This window comes from Phacochoerus africanus, chromosome 1 (genome assembly GCF_016906955.1).
Source record: "Phacochoerus africanus isolate WHEZ1 chromosome 1, ROS_Pafr_v1, whole genome shotgun sequence".
Taxonomy (NCBI): domain Eukaryota; kingdom Metazoa; phylum Chordata; class Mammalia; order Artiodactyla; family Suidae; genus Phacochoerus; species Phacochoerus africanus.
In genome coordinates, this window is record NC_062544.1 from 58,680,594 (window position 1) to 58,697,040 (window position 16,447).

General features: G+C 38.7%; 1 pseudogene; it reads left to right on the forward strand.

Annotated features, from left to right (window-relative positions):
- Positions 1–16,447, forward strand: part of LOC125111850 (UDP-glucuronosyltransferase 3A2-like) — a 38,093-nt pseudogene that overhangs the window by 19,308 nt on the left and 2,338 nt on the right.

Here is a 16,447-nt window from a genome sequence, read left to right on the forward strand (position 1 = left end):
CGGCCTACACCACAGCCACAGCAACTTGGGATCAGATCCGCATCTGCAATCTACACCACAGCTCACAGCAACGTCAGATCCTTAACCCACTAAGCAAGGCCAGGGATCGAACCCGCAACCTCCTAGTTCCTAGTTGGATTCACCAACCACTGCACCACAATGGGAACTCCTTGTTACAGTTTTTGACTGAAGTCTGTTTTGTCTGATATAAATGTAGCTATTCCTTCTCACTTTTGTTTTTCATTTGCATGAAATATCTTTTTCCATGCCTTCACTTTCAGTTTGTGTGTGTCCTTAAAGCTGAAGTGAGTCTTTTGTAGGCAGTATGTAGTTGGATCTAATTTTTTCAATCCATTCAATCACTATATATCTTTTAATTGGATTATTTAATCCAATTAAATTTAAAGTAATTGTTAATAATCTTTTAATTGGATTATTTAATCCAATTAAATTTAAAGTAATTGTTGATAGCTTCCTATTTCTGTCTTATTAAACATTTTCTGACTTTTTTTTTTAAGTTCCATTGTTGCTTTCTTCATCTTTTGCTATCTTTCTTTAAGTATTGGTGATTTTCAGTAGTGGTATGTTTTGATTCCCTTCTCTTTATCTTTTGTGTATCTACCATAGGTTTTTGCTTTATGGTTACAGTACGGCAAACATAAAAATTCGTATAGATATAACAGTCTATTTTAGGCTGATAACTTAATTTTGGTTGCATATAAAAGCTCTACCCTTTTACTCTTCACCTAATATTTTAATGTTTTTGACTTTACAGTTTACCTATTTTGATACTGTGTATCCATTAACAAATTATTGTTGCTATAGTTATTTTTAAAACTTTCATCCTCATTAGAGTTCAGTGCTTAACACACCACCATATCAGAATATTAAGAGTGTTCTAACTTTGAGCATATATTTAGCCTTACTTGTGTGTTTTACATTTTCATATGCTTTCATATTACTGATTAGCATCCTTTCATTTCAAGTTGAAAAACTCTTTTCATTATTACTTGTAAGACAGGGCTCATGGTGACAAACTCTCAGCTTTTGTTTGTTTGGGAAAGTATTTATCAGACCTTAATTTTTTTTTGTTTGTTTTGTTTCGTTTCTTTTTTCAGCCATACCCACAGCATATGGAAGTTCCCAGGCCAGGGACTGAATCTCAATTGGATTTGCAACCTAGGCCACAGCTGTGGCAATACTGGCTCCTTTAACCCACCATACTGGGCTGGGGATCAAACCAGCAACACCTCAGAGCAGCCCCAGTCTGTGGGAGCTGGCTAATTCTGGGATGTATTGGGAGCCTGGGTTTACAGGAGCCTTTTGGGAGCCTTGTGCCCTGGCAGCTAGCTGGCTCAGAGTGGGCCAGGAGCCTGAGTTTGTTGGAACATTGTATCACAAGGGCCACCTGGGGGCATGGAAGTCAGCTAGCACTAGGATGGGCCATGAGCCTGGGTCGTAAGAGCCTTCAGAAGTCTGGGGCCAATGTGGGGCCATGGAAGCTGGCAGGCACTAGGATGGGCCAGGGACTCGGATCTGTGGGAGCCTACTGGAAGCCTGGTACCATGGAAGCTATCTGTGACTGTGGAAGTCAGCCTGGTGCTGGGGTGGGCCAGTGCCAGGGTCCATGGTAAAGGTGGGTCTCACTTCACTTTCCTTCTTCCGTGGGGAAGGTATCTATCCATCCCTTTGCTGAGCTACCTGGGCTTGCTTGAGAGCTAAGATGGGTAACGTGTATCTATCTTTCCTACCCTCTTCAAAGCATTTTTTGTTCTCATTTCTGTGCTTCACCCATATGCTGTAACCCCTCACCTGGAATTCTTAGCTCTTGTGAAGTTATTTTTGTGCATGGGTAGTTGTTTAACTTTATGTTTCTGGGAGGGGAGTGGAACTAAAAATTCTTTTAAGACCATTTTGCTGATGTCACTCTAAGAGTATGTTTACTATCCAGTATTTGCAAGTTTCTCAAATTTCGTTCTATTTCTAGTTTCTGGAAGTTTCTGTTATGGCTTAGTGGAAACGAATCTGACTAGTATCCATAAGGATGCAGGTTCAATCCCTGGCTTCACTCTGTGGGTCAGGGATCCAGTGTTGCCTTGAGCTGTGGTGTAGGTCACAGGTGTGGCTTGGACCTGGCATTACTTTGGCTGTGGTGTAGGCTGGCAGCACTAGCTCCGATTGGACCCCTAGCTTGAGATCTTCTATGTGCTGTGGGTGCGGCCCTTAAAAAAAAGAAAAAAGAAATTTGTTTCTAATTTCATTCTACTATGGTTAGAGAAAATAACGGTGTATTACTTTTATTCTTTTTAGTTTACTGTTTGTTTTTTGTTGTTTTAATGGCTTCTGCATTGTGTATCCTGGAGAATTTGCTATGTGCTTTTGAGGAGAATGTATATTCTGTTCTTGTTGGGTAGGGTGCTTTATAGATGCCTGTTATGAATGGTTGGTTTGTAGTATTGTTCAAATGTTTGATTTCCTTGATATTCTGCCTAATTTTATAAACATTTTGTTTCCTATATTCTTACTTTTTAATCTTCTTTGCATTAAGTGGATATTTTCTAATTTAAGTTCTTTAACAATTTTTTTTCACTATTTTAAAAGTTTTTTCCTTAGCAATTGTTCTAGGACTTACTATATACACCTTATACTGTATACATCTTATCTCACTAGAATTACCTGCAGAATTTCAGTAAGATATAAAGAAGTTACTCATCAATAACTCTATTCCATTTCCTTCTTTTCAATGGTATTTTTCCTATGCAAATTACATATATAAGTAGTAAAGACCCAACCATAGTTTGCTATAATTATTACTTTTAATTATTTTTGTATCTTTAATGAAAGCTTAGAGAGGAAAGGAGGGCAAGTATATATATTATACATATATACTTTTGTTCTATTAAATTTACTACATTTAACTTATATTTTTCTTCATTATTTTCTATGAGTGTTTGTACCCACCTGGATTCTTTTTCTTGGCCCAGTATGGCTTTGCTCTTCTCCATTGCTTCAGTGCTGTTGGTGACAAACATATGACATTTCCCTATGTTATAGACACAATAATATATTATACATATTGTTTTATAGGAGTCCTTTTAAAATTAATTATGAAAACCTTTAAGTACATAGGTCTTTTTCAAAGAAAGACTAAATATGTTACAGTCTGCTACTCTGTGCTGCTTCCTGGAGGGTTAAGCCATGGTGGATCTGCATGAGTGGATGAAGAACTATTTCTTAATTTGCTCTATCCTTCTTTATCTTGTGAATGCAAATCATGTTGGCTTTGAAATCTAGATATGTTGGGAGCTTGTCTAACAAGTAGAGATCTTAAATGCTGGAGCCTCAGGTGTGGGGTTGAAACCCTTTGCTTCTTAGGAAGAAGCTAGGAGTTGTGAGTTCCCAGTTGTGAGTTGCTGTGTCATGGGTTGGGTTTATGGTAAGAGTGTGTCTCAACCTCTCCTACCCCATTTTGATGTGGATTTTTTTTTTCTTGCTCGCTCGTTAAGTAGGAGCTGCTCAGCTAGTTTCTGAATTTCTTTCAGAGGGAATTAATCCATATGTAGCTATAGATTTGACGGGTCTATGGGACGACTGGAACTAATAGCTTCATTCATTTGTACGTGGATATCTAGCTTTTCCAGTATCATTTGTTGAGGAGATTGCCTTTTTGCCTTGAATAGTCGTAGTCCTTTGTCAAAAATATTTGGGTGGAGGGCTCTCTATTCTATCCCATTTGTTTACATGTCTGTTTTTATACCAGTCCCATTCTGTTTCATTACTGCAGCTTTGTAGTAAATTTTGAAGTTAGGAAGAGTGAGTCCTCCAGCTTTGTTCTTCTTTCAAGATTGCTTTGGCTATTTGGGATTTTGAGATTTCATACGAGTTTTAGGATGGGTTTTCCCATTACTGCAAATGCATTACATCATTGGGATTTTGATAGGGACTGCACTGAATCTATAGATCATTTTGAGTAGTACCGACAGCTTAACAATATTGAGTCTTCCAATTCATGAACATGGGATGTATTTAAATTTATGTCTTCTCTAATTTCCTTCAGCACTGTTTTGCAGTTTTCATTTTTCAAATCTTTCACCTCTTTGCTTAAGTTAAATCTCATCTTTTATTCTTTTTAATGCTATTGTATATAGAATTATTATATTTAGAAAATATTTTTTAATATTTTCTAAATACTTCCTTTTTAGAGTGTTCATCTATAGTATATAGAAATGCAACTGATTTTTATGTGTTAACTTTTTGTCCTGCTATTTTTATGAAGTCATTTATTAGCTCTAATCTTTTGTGGAATCTTAAGATATAAGATTTCAACATATAAGATCATGTCATCTGTGAACAGAAGTTATTTTATATCTTCCCTTCCAATTTGGATGTCCTTCCTTCCTTCTGTCCTTCCTTCCTTCTTCCCTCCTCAACTCTTTCTTCCCTTCTTTCTTCCTTCATTCCTTTTTTCTTCCACCCTACCTCCCTTCCTCCCTCCCTCTTCCTTTCTTCCTTCCTACTTCCTTCCTTCCTTTCTCCTTTCTTCTCTTTCTTTCTTTCTTTCTTTCTTTCTTTCTTTCTTTTCTTCCTTTCTTCTTTCCTTTCTTCCAGTGGTTGAAAGAATGAGAAAGCAAAGAATCTTCAAAATGCAAACATTCAAATGTATATACAGTTATTGGAATAAACAGAGTATGCTATCATGCTAATACTGATCTGAGTTCTGTGGCATATTAACTATGTCTCTATTGTTGTCCTCTTAGATTTAGCAAAGAAGGAAAAATCATACCAAGTGTTCAGTTGGATTTCACCTGAAGATATTGAAAATGGGGTATGGAAATATTCTGATTTCTTTGAATGGCAGGTAATTTATTTTCTCAATGAAAGACCTACTGTTTTAGTGATACAAAAGAATGGATGGATGCATGGATACTTAGAATGAGTTTAAGAGAAATAGTTCGGTGGATGAATGGATAGAGGGAGGGATCAATGATGGGGTGGTGGGTGGATGGACAGAGTAGATGAGTTTCTCATTACCTAGTCTGTATACTGTTCCTCTTCCATGAAAAGCATGAGTGGATTTCTACATAGTGTAGGGGGATTATTTTTCCTGGATCTTCTTGGCAGTACTCCACCTACAGTCTGTGTATAAGCTCGCTAACACAGAAGGAGGGATAGACAACTTAATTTCTCATTGTTGATAAGCAAAGCAGAACTAACATTTATATGTGTATTTTATTCCCTTCTCCTCATCTAAATTCAAGAATAGAAAAACACTTGGGAACACTGATTTTTCATGCCTTGAAATTTTAGTCTTTTAAACCTATTAAAAAAAAAAAAAAAACCCAAATACCTGGATGATACACAGGAGGGATGAGCCTGAGAGTTTTTGTGATTACTTTTTGGGGATATATAGAAAGTTCTTCTCTTTGACAAAGAAGAGGAAAGACAAAAATCCATGCCTCTCTAGGTTAATTACAGTGGCTTAACCCCCCTCTTATTTCTTTAAAAATTTTATTCACCATCAAGGTTACGTTCAAATTTGACTTTTTCCCATAAAGTTTTCTTCCTCACCCAAATTGGAAGATCAGATTCTCTCTCTCTCTTTTTGGGGGGGCCATACCCACAGCATATGGAAGTTTCCCAGGCCAGGGTGCCACAGCTGCACAACACTGGATGCTTAACCCCCTACACCATGGCAGGAACTCCCAAATTCTCTCTTCTTCCAGAGAACTGATCTAAAGTACTCATTTGAAATTTTGATTGTGTCATCCTGTGTTGTTAGGGCTATATTTTTAAAGTATTTGTCTTATCTCTTCTCCCCCAGCTTGGTTTCTTTGAAGGCTGGTCCTACATACATGTTAAGTATGGTGCAATGTCCGAGCACTGATTAAGGGTCTAGTTTTGAAGACTTGTGCTTCATATTTTGAGTTTATCTACGACATTTGGCATTCTTTATGTAAAATCATGGAAAAAATGTAACAGGATGATTTCAGCTAATCATCATCACTTCAAATTGATTTTATTTTATTTTTTTTGGTCTTTTTCTAGGGCTGCTCCTGTGGCATATGGAGATTCCCAGGATAGGGGTCTAATTGGAGTTGTAGCCACTGGCCTATGCCACAGCCACAGCAACGAGGGATCCGAGCCGCATCTGCAACCTACACCACAGCTCATGGCAATGCCAGATCCTTAACCCAGTGAGCGAGGCCAGGGATCGAACCCTCAACCTCATGGTTCCTAGTCGGATTCGCTAACCACTTAGCCACGTCGGGAACTCCTTGAAATTGATTTTAAAGAGCAAGTCAAGGTCTGCATATTGTTAATGTGTTTTCAACCTGCGGGCCTTCTTAAGTGGGCTGATGTGGTGTAGTATTGTATAGGTTTTGCTGGGCCATTGATTGTCTCAGTCTTTTATTCAACTAAGAGGCCCATGGGTCTCCAAAATCCTTGCACCTGTGACCTCTGGTCAGAAGCATTCTTATCTGTTTCCCAATATGCTATACAAAAAGGATCATTTTCTTTGCAAGCAATGATGGGAAGACATTGAAGGAGAATATTTCCTGAAATAGTGCCTTATGGCACTGAATTAGATGTCAATAAAATTTTAGCATTAACTCTGTGAATACTCCAGTGAGGATGAAGTGGAAAGACTGCTAATAAGTTTCAAACAGGTTATTTTTGTTTGTTTTAAATCATTTAAGTCCTAATACTAGGAAGTTATAAATCTCATGTTCAGGTTAGACTTTAGATCCTAGTATTATCATCAAGAATTCCTTGTGTGAGACAATGAGTCAAGCGCAGGATATATAAGTTTGTTTTTTAAAAGGTGGTGTCGGGAGTTCCCGTCGTGGTACAGTGGTTAACCAATCCGACTAGGAACCATGAGGTTGCAGGTTTGATCCCTGCCCTTGCTCAGTGGGTTAAGAGCTGTTGCTGTGAGCTGTGGTGTAGGTCGCAGACGCGGCTCGGATCCCGAGTTGCTGTGGCTCTGGTGTAGGCCGGTGGCTACAGCTCTGATTCGACCCCTAGCCTGGGAATCTCCATATGCCGTGGGTGCGGCCCTAGAAAAGGCAAAAAGACCAAAAAAAAAAAAAGGTGGTGTTATCATCAACATTGGACTCTGTCATTAAGTTACTTCCACAGTTTATCTGAGAAATGAGATAGTCACTCATAAAAAGTCAGTATACAGATGAAAATTAAACAGAGAATTACAGAATATATCAAGTAGACATAGAACCATGAGTTCTGCTCCAGTCAACCACAGCTCCCAGAGCAAAGGGATCTTGAGTTGGCATTGATGGTGGGTGAATTTGGATTGGCCAGAGAAAGGGGAGGGGAATAAGTGAGACTATTTTAGGGAGTAGAAGCACCTGGACCAAGGTGTCCAGAGCAGAGGTATTTCTTGGACAGTGGTAAAACAGGTGGGTAAAATAGGCTGTTAGATATGGTCTTACCTCCAAAGAGTACTTGTCATTAATTTTTTTCTTACAGAGAAGCATTTGAAAACCTTATAAAGTTAATGGAACAACGTGGGACTCGATGCAGTTATTTGCTAAGGAGAAATGATATCATGGATTCCTTAAAGAATGAGAACTATGACCTGATAATTGTTGAAGCATTTGACTTGTGCTCATTCTTGGTTGCTGAGAAGCTTGGGAAGCAATTTGTGTCTGTTCTTCCCACACTGTTTGGCAGTATGGACATTGGACTACCAAGCCTCCTGTCTTATGTGCCAGCATACCGTTCCCTCCTAACCCACCACATGAACTTCTGGGGCAGAGTGAGGAATTTTCTGAGATCATTTGACTTGTCCATGAAGCACTGGCAAATGTACTCTAGCTTTGGCAGGACCATCAAGGAGACTTTCCTAGAAGGCTCCAGGCCTGTTTTATCTCATCTTCTAAAGAAAGCAGAACTGTGGTTTGTTAACTCCAACTTTGCCTTTGAATTTGCTCGGCCCCTGCTTCCCAACTCTGTATATATTGGAGGCTTAACGGTCAAACCTGTTAAACCAGTACCACAAGTAAGTAAAACCTGAGCAGTGGATTTGGATTTCATGTAAAGGCCCTCAGTGCAGAGTTGGAGGCTCCCCTGCTTTGTGATCCTGGGAGTGCAGTACAGTGAGACAAGCAAAACACCTTGGGTATACTTTTATTTTGTTTTATTATTGTATGTTTTATTTCACTGTTGTAAGAACATTTACTATGAGAGCTAATCCTTTAACAAATATTTAACAGTACAATACATTTTTCTTGACTATAAGTGCCATGCTGTGCAGCAGCTCTCCAGATCTTAGGTATCCTGTTTCACTGAAACTCTTCTTCCACTGAATAGTAACTACCCATTTCTGCCCTCCTCTAATCCCTGGAAACCAGCTTCCACTTTTTGCTTCTATGAATTGTGACTATTTTAGATATTTCATATAAATGAAATCATGCAGTATTTGCCTTTCTGTGACTGGCTTATTTCACTTAGCATAATGTTCTTAAGGTTTGTCCATGTTTTCATATATGGCAAAATTTCCTTCTTTTTAAAAGCTAAATAGTTGCTGGTAGTAGCACTTGTGGTCCTTTGTTATTTCTGTGGTGTGGATTGTAACTTCTTTTTTTTTTAATCTTTTTTTTAAGGGCCTCACCCACAGCTCATGGAAGTTCCCAGGCTCGGGGTTAGATCAGAGCTGCAGTTGCCGGCCTATGGCACAGCCACGGCAACTTGGGGTCTGAGCCGCATCTGTGACCTACCCCAGAGCTCACGGCAATGCCAGATCCTTAGCCCACTGAGTGAGGCCAGGCATCAAACTCGTGTCCTCATGGATACTAGTCGGGTTCGTTACCACTGAACCATGAAGGGAACTCCTCCTTTTTCATTTCTAATTTTATTGATTTGGGCCCTCTCCTTTTTTTTTTTTTTTTTTAATGAGTCTGGCTAAAGGTTTATCAATTTTATCTTTTCAAAGAATCAGATTTTAGTTTCATTGATCTTTTCTATTGTTTTTGTAGTCTCTATTTCATTTATTTCTCCTCTGATCTTTATTATTTCTTTCCTTCTACTAACTTTGGGTTTTAAGACAACCTATAGAATGGGAGAAAATATTGGTAAATGATATGACTGAAAGGGGTTAATTTCAAAAATATACAATTCAATACCAAAAAAATACCAAACAACCCAATCAAAAAATTGGCACAGGATCTAAATAAACATCTCTCCAAAGAAGACATACAGATGGCCAAAAGGCACATAAAAAAATGCTCAGCATCACTAATGATTAGAGACATGCAAATTAAAACCACAAGGAGGTATCACCTTGCACCAATCAGAATGGCCATCATCAAAAAGTCTACGAATAATAAATGTTGGAAAGTTGTGGAGAAAACACAGATTGGTACAGGGAACAGTATGGAGGTTCCCTAAAAAATAAAAGTAGAGTTACCATATGATCCTGCAATTCTACTCCTGGGTACTCCTGGGCAGAGAAAACTATAATTCAAAAAAGATATATGCCCCCCCCCCGCCATGTTCACTGTAGCACTATTTGCAATAACCAAGATATGGGAGCAACCTAAATGTCCATTGATGGATGAGTGGGATAAAGAAGATACAGTGGAATATTATGGATTATGTATAGAGTGGAATATTACTCAGTCATAAAAAATAATGAAATAATGCCATCACAACAACATGGATGGACCTAGATATTATATGAAATGAAGTAAGCCAGACAAGAGAAAGACAAATATCATATGATATCCCTTTTATGTGGAATCTTTTTTTGCTTTTTAGGGCCACACCCACAGCATATGGAGGTTCCCAGGCCAGGGGTCCAACTGGAGCTGCAGCTGCTGGCCTACACCATGGTAACAGCAATGCAGGATCTGAGCTGCGTCTGGGACTCACACCACAGTTCACGGCAGCACCAGATCCCCAACTGAGTGAGGCCAGGGATCAAACCCGCAACCCCAAGGTTCCTAGTCAGATTTGTTTCCACTGTGCCACAATGGGAACTCCTATGTGGAATCTTAAAAAAAGATGCAAATAAACTTATTCGCAAAATAGAAATAGACTCACAGACATAGAAAACAAACTTACGGTTACCAAAGTGAAAAGGTTGGGGGGGAGATAAATTAGGAGCTTGGGTTTAATATATTTTACATCATTTTTTTTTGGTATATACTTTAACTGCTTATTGTGGATGTAGATGATTTTACTACTTTTGTCTTTCAGTCTTCCTACTAGCTTTGTAAATGATTGATTTCCTACCTTTGCTGTATATTTGCCTTTATTGATGAACTTTTTCCTTCTGTAATTTTCATGTTTCTAGTTGTGTCTTTTTTTTTTTTTTTTTTTTTGCTTAGAGAAGTCTCCCTAACATTTTTGTGATATATCTGGGTTGCTGGTGCTTACTTCTTTTAGTTTTTGCATGTCTGTAAAACTTTTCACTTCTCCATCAATGAAAGCCTTGCAAGTAGAATATTCTTGTTTATAGGCTTTTCACTTTCATCAGTTAAAATACATTGGACCACTCACTTCTGGCCTGCAGAATTTCTGCTGAAAAGTCAGCTAATAGCCTTATGGGGGTTCTTTTGTACATAACTTGTTTGTTTTCCCTTCCTACTTTAAATACTCTCTCTTTATCTTTAATTTTTTCCATTTTAATTACAATGTGTCTTGGGATGGTCCTTTTTGGGTTGATCCTGTTTGGGACTATCTGCACTTCCTGGAACTGAATGTCTGTTTCCTTTCCCAGGTTAGGGAAGTTTTCAGCTATTGTATCTTCCAACATGTTCTCTACCCCTTTCTCACTCTCTTTTCCTTTGGGGACCCTGATAATGCAAATGTTAGTATGCTTGATGTTGTCCCAGAGGTCTCTTAATCTGTCCTTATTTCTTTTTATTCTTTTTAATTTTTTCTGTTGAGCTTCAGTGATTTCCATTGCTTTGTATTCCAATTTACTGATTCGTTCCTCTGTATCATGTATTCTGTTGATTTCTTCTAGTACATTTTTTCATTTCAGTTATTGTATTCTTTTTTTAAAAAATTTTATTAGTAACTCCTCATTTTCCCCTCCACCCAATTCCTGGCAACCACCATTCCACTCTTTAATTCTATAAATTTGTCTATTTTAGGCACTCATTTAAGTGGAATCTTGAAGTATTTATCTCATGTTTTTGACTTATTTCACTCAGCATAACATCCTCGAGATTCACCCACACTGTCACCTATTGCAGAATTCCTTCTTTGTTAAGACTGAATAGTATTCCATTGTATGCATATACAACATTTTCCTTATTCATCTGTCAATGGACATTTAGGTTGTTTATACATCTTGGCAATTGTGGATAGTGCTAATACCTCTTCAAGATCCTGATTTCAATTCTTTTGAAAAAATTTTTTGAATTGGGGTCTGGATCATACAGTAGCTCTGTTTTTAGTTTTGTTGAGAAATCTCCATACTGTTTTCCATAGTGGCTGCACCATTTTGCATTCCCATCAAGAGTGTACAATGCTTCTTATTTCTCCACAGCCTCATAAACACTTGTGTCTTTGGTTTTTTTAATAATTGCCATCTTGATAGGTGTGAAGTGATATCTTTCTGTGATTTTAATTTACATTTCCCTGATGATAAGTTGCATTTGTGGTATTGTGGTGACCAGAGCTGTTTCCCAATCAGATTTTATCAGTACAAGATAACCAGGCTTACCACACTGATTTGATATCATTCCCACCAAAAGCAAAAAATTTAAATTGTAGTTAGCCTTTGTAGCCTTATTAATATTTCCATTTAGCTCTTTTATATTGGAATATTTACTCATAAGTTGCAACTACTGATTATTGTTTTATTCTCTTGAAAGAGTCCATCTGAAAAGGAGAAAAAAGCTTTGTGCTAGAGAGAGAAAACTCAGAAAGGAGAATCAGGTAGTTGCTCAGGAAAGATCTCTATGTATATTTGGAACTTCTTGAGCACCTGAAATAATTCTTACAAAGTTAGACCTTTGATTAAACTGTAAACTAGAAATAGAAAACTTGTCCCAAAAAATGAATTAGAACAATTTCCAAGAAGATCACTGAACATTGCAATGTTGTTCAGTGGCATTTCTGGCATGGTCATAGTTAAGACAATGTCATGGCTAAAGCCAGGAAAACAAAAAAGTGATTAAAGAAGGTGCTAATAAATAGAGATTCTGCTCAAATTGGTAGGGGGAAGTATGCATCAAGTGAATCTGATATGTAGGCAGCATTGTAAACTACTGCTTGTAATCTCAAATTGTAGTTTGAGATAGAGGTTCTCAAACTAATTGTTGTATTCTTCATCTCTGTTTGGTTGTTCTTTATACTTTATAACTCTGTTAAAAGAAATTCTAACTTCTCACTTTGTTTATCCAATCTTCTCTTGAGTTTTTTGATTATCTCTATGATCATGACCTTCAACTCTTTATTTGGTATATTTCTTATCTCCACTTCACTTGGTTCTTCTGGGGTTTTATCGTGTTCCTTTGCTTGGAACTTATTCCTCTGTCACCTCATTTTTCCTAATTTTCTGGTTTACTTCTTCTTTTTTTTTTTTTGTCTTTTTGCTATTTCTTGGGCCGCTCCTACGGCACGTGGAGGCTCCCAGGCTAGGGGTCGAATTGGAGCTGTAGCCACTGGCCTACGCCAGAGCCACAGCAACGCGGGATCCAAGCCACGTCTGCAACCTACACCACAGCTCACGGCAATGCCGGATCGTCAACCCACTGAGCAAGGGCAGGGACCGAACCCGCAACTTCATGGTTCCTTATCGGATTCGTCAACCACTGCGCCACGACGGGAACTGCTGGTTTTACTTCTATGTGTGTGTTAGGTTTGGTTACTTTTCCTGACCTTGGAGAAGCAGTGTTTTGTAGGAGTCATCCTATGTGTTGCAACAAGCACTGCCCTCTGATTACCAGAGCCATGTGCTTTAGGGGTACCCTATGTAGGCTCCATGATCCTTCTGTTGTGGCAGGATGACTCCTTGGGCTGGTCTGGTAGGCATGACTGGGCCTTGGTTCAGTTGGTTTCTTGTGTGGAGGCTGTCAGCCACTAGTTGGCAGGAATGGGTCACAAGGCCACTGACTGCAGAGCCCCAGGGGATTCTGGGGCATAGATGACATGATGGTCCATATAAAAATCTGAAAGAGTAAAAAAAATTCCTAATAAGCAATTATAGCAATGTCATAGAATACAAGTTCAATTTACAAAATTAACCTCTTTCCTATATACCAGCAATAAACAGGAAGAATGTGAAATTTAAAACAATACCATTTATTTTAGCCTCACCAAAAATGAAATACTTAAGAATGAATCTAACAAAATATGTACAAAATTTGTATGAGGAAAACTATAAAACTCTGATGAAAGAAATCATAGAAGAACTAGAAAATGGAGAGATATTCTATATTCATGGATATGAAGACTCAATATTGTTAAGATGTCAGTTCTCTGTAATTTGATCTATAGATTCGATACAATCCCAGTAAAAATCTCAACAAGTTATTTCGTGGATATTGACAAACTGATCCTCAAATTTGCATGGAGAGGCAATAACCCTGAAAAGCCAATGCAATCAAAGTTGAAGGACTGACATTACTCAACTTCATGATTTACTATACAGCTGTAGTAATTAAGACAGTATATTGACAAAGAAGAGACAAATAAGTAGAACAGAATATAGATCCCAGAAATAGATATATATAAATTTAGTCAACTGATCTTTGATAAAGTGTTAAAGGCAATACCATGGAGAAAAGATAGTCTTTCCAACAAATAGTGCTGGAACAACTGGACATCCACATGCAAAAAAAATCTGGACTCAGATCTTACACACTCAACAAAAACTAACTCAAAAATGGACCACAAACCTAAATATAAAATAGAAAAGTATAAAACTCCTAGAGGATAACATAGGGAAAAAATCTAGATAAACTAGAGTTTGGTGATAAATATTTATTTATTTATTTATTTTTCCATTTTACAGGTGCACCTGTGGCATATGAAAGTTCCAGGGCTAGAGGTTGAATCAGAGCTAGAGCAACAGCTGCTGGCCTACGCCACAGCCCCTGCAATCCCAGATCTGAGCCTCATCTGTGACTATGCTGCAGGTTGCAGCAATGCCTGATCCTTAACACACTGAGTATGGCCAGCAATCAAACCCATGTCTTCATGGACACTATGTTGGGTTCTTAACCAGCTGAGCCACAATGAGAACTCCGGGTGATAACTTTTTTTAGATATACCTCAAGCACATTCTATGAAAGAAAGACTTATAAATACACTAAATTGGAATTGAAATTTTCTGTTCTGAGGTAGATATTGTCAATGAAATCAAAAAGGAGCCACAGACTGGGAGTAAATATTTGCAAAAGACCTATCTGATAAAAAAATGTTATTCAAAATATACAAAGCACTCTTAAAACTCAACATTAAGAACACAAATTGATCAAAAAATAAGCCACAAACCTTAACAAAAACCTCAACAAAGAAGATATGCAGCTATCTAATAAGCATATGAAGGAAACAAATGACAGGTATTCTCCCAGCATGTCCAGGTCAGCCTCCAGAAAGACCATGATCTCCTACTGGGCCAAGGACAGCATCATGCCTTCTCCCAAGCACTAACATCTCTAGTCTGACATTGGAAGACTCCCTAATGACCGTATCTCCCTGGACTTAGAATGAAGGATGAAGATGACTTTGATACTAAGGCCATATTTTCAGTGAAGAAAAAGAGATTCCCACTACCTCAACTTTCATCTTCCATAAAACATTGTTGGGAGTTCCTGTCGAGGCGCAGTGGTTAACGAATCTGACTAGGAACCATGAGGTTGCGGGTTCGGTCCCTGCCCTTGCTCAGTGGGTTAACGATCCGGCGTTGCTGTGAGCTGTGGTGTAGGTTGCAGACGTGGCTTGGATCCCGCGTTGCTGTGGCTCTGGCGTAAGCCTGTGGCTACAGCTCCGATTAGACCCCTAGCCTGGGAACCTCCATATGCCGTGGGAGCGGCCCAAGAAATAGCAAAAAGACAAAAAAAAAAAACCCACAAAAAAACCCCATAAAACATTGTTATATATGAATGGTCTGGATCTAGATGTTAGTGCTACAGTGTAAGTACCTCATGGACTCTAGGGGTGGCTGGTTACCTAATGCTCTCTTCACATCCATTAGTGAGTATTCAAAGTATACATATGAGAAAATGTGTCCGAAGGTCCCATAAAAATTACTGCAAGGCCATCCATCCAGGGGATCTGAGTATGGTGCAGAGGGCACTGAGCCTGTCTTAGGGTCTATGAGAATAGTTTCAAGGCAGTGAGCTCTAGTTGTTAGCAGGAGAGTGTATTCATTTCTAGGCTTTCATGAACAACAGTGTTCACCCCCTTTCCTTTTTTACCTCTCCCCAGGAATTTGAGAATTTCATTGCCAAATTTGGAGACTCTGGTTTTGTCCTTGTGACCTTGGGTTCTGTAGTGAACACCTGTTGATTAAAGGAGGTTGTCAAGGAGATGAATGCTGCCTTTGCTCGTCTCCCTCAAGGGGTGATATGGAAATGTACGCCTTCTCATTGGCCCAAAGACATAAAATTGGCAGCAAATGTAAAAATCATGGACTGGCTTCCTCAGAATGACCTCTTGGGTAAGGAATTCCCAGGTCTACTTCTCTCTTTCCATTTATGTATCTTTGGGGTTCATCAAGGCTCTGACCTCTGGTTGGGCAGTCCTACTAGCATGAGAAAGGGCAGCTGATAGCTAAAGGTAAGTTTTCTGAGGGCAGAAATGGAGTTCTTGAGGAATCAGTCTGTACTTACTAACGGGCCGAAACAGCCATTTTCCCTTCTTTTCTATTCCAGTTCTGACACCTACAGCTAGAAGTGATACTGTTTTTAGCTTATTTTGACCCCACTTTATTTGGCACTAAAGAAGGTCACCCAAACACCCTCCAAGAGTTTGTCAACTCTGAGAACACATACCAGGGCCATGTTGCCAGTATTTTCCATAGCCTCCTGAACACCTGTTCAGCCACGTGCTGTTATACAAACACATATCTGCACAGATTGATACATCTTCCTTAGCTATAACAGGTGTGAGCAAGTCAGACCTTTACAAAGTTTATGTCGATGGTGTTTGAAGGGTGTGCCATAATATCTGAGTGTGAGATTGAGTATCCTCACAGTATCCATGAAATTCTCTGGTGATAGCGAGCTCATTACATCCCAGCATGTTTTCTTTGTCCACATACTGCCACAGTCACTGACTGAGTCAGAGGTTCATAGCCAAGATTATGGCTCAAAAACATGTTGGGAATTTAAGATAGAGAGCTCTGCATGTTTAATTCATAGGGCGTAAGGCAGGGAAAGAGAAATCTCCTTTTCTAAGAAACTCAAGTGGATTCTGATTCACATTTCTGTTTGAGAGGCAGAGCTTGAGACGGAATCTTCATTAT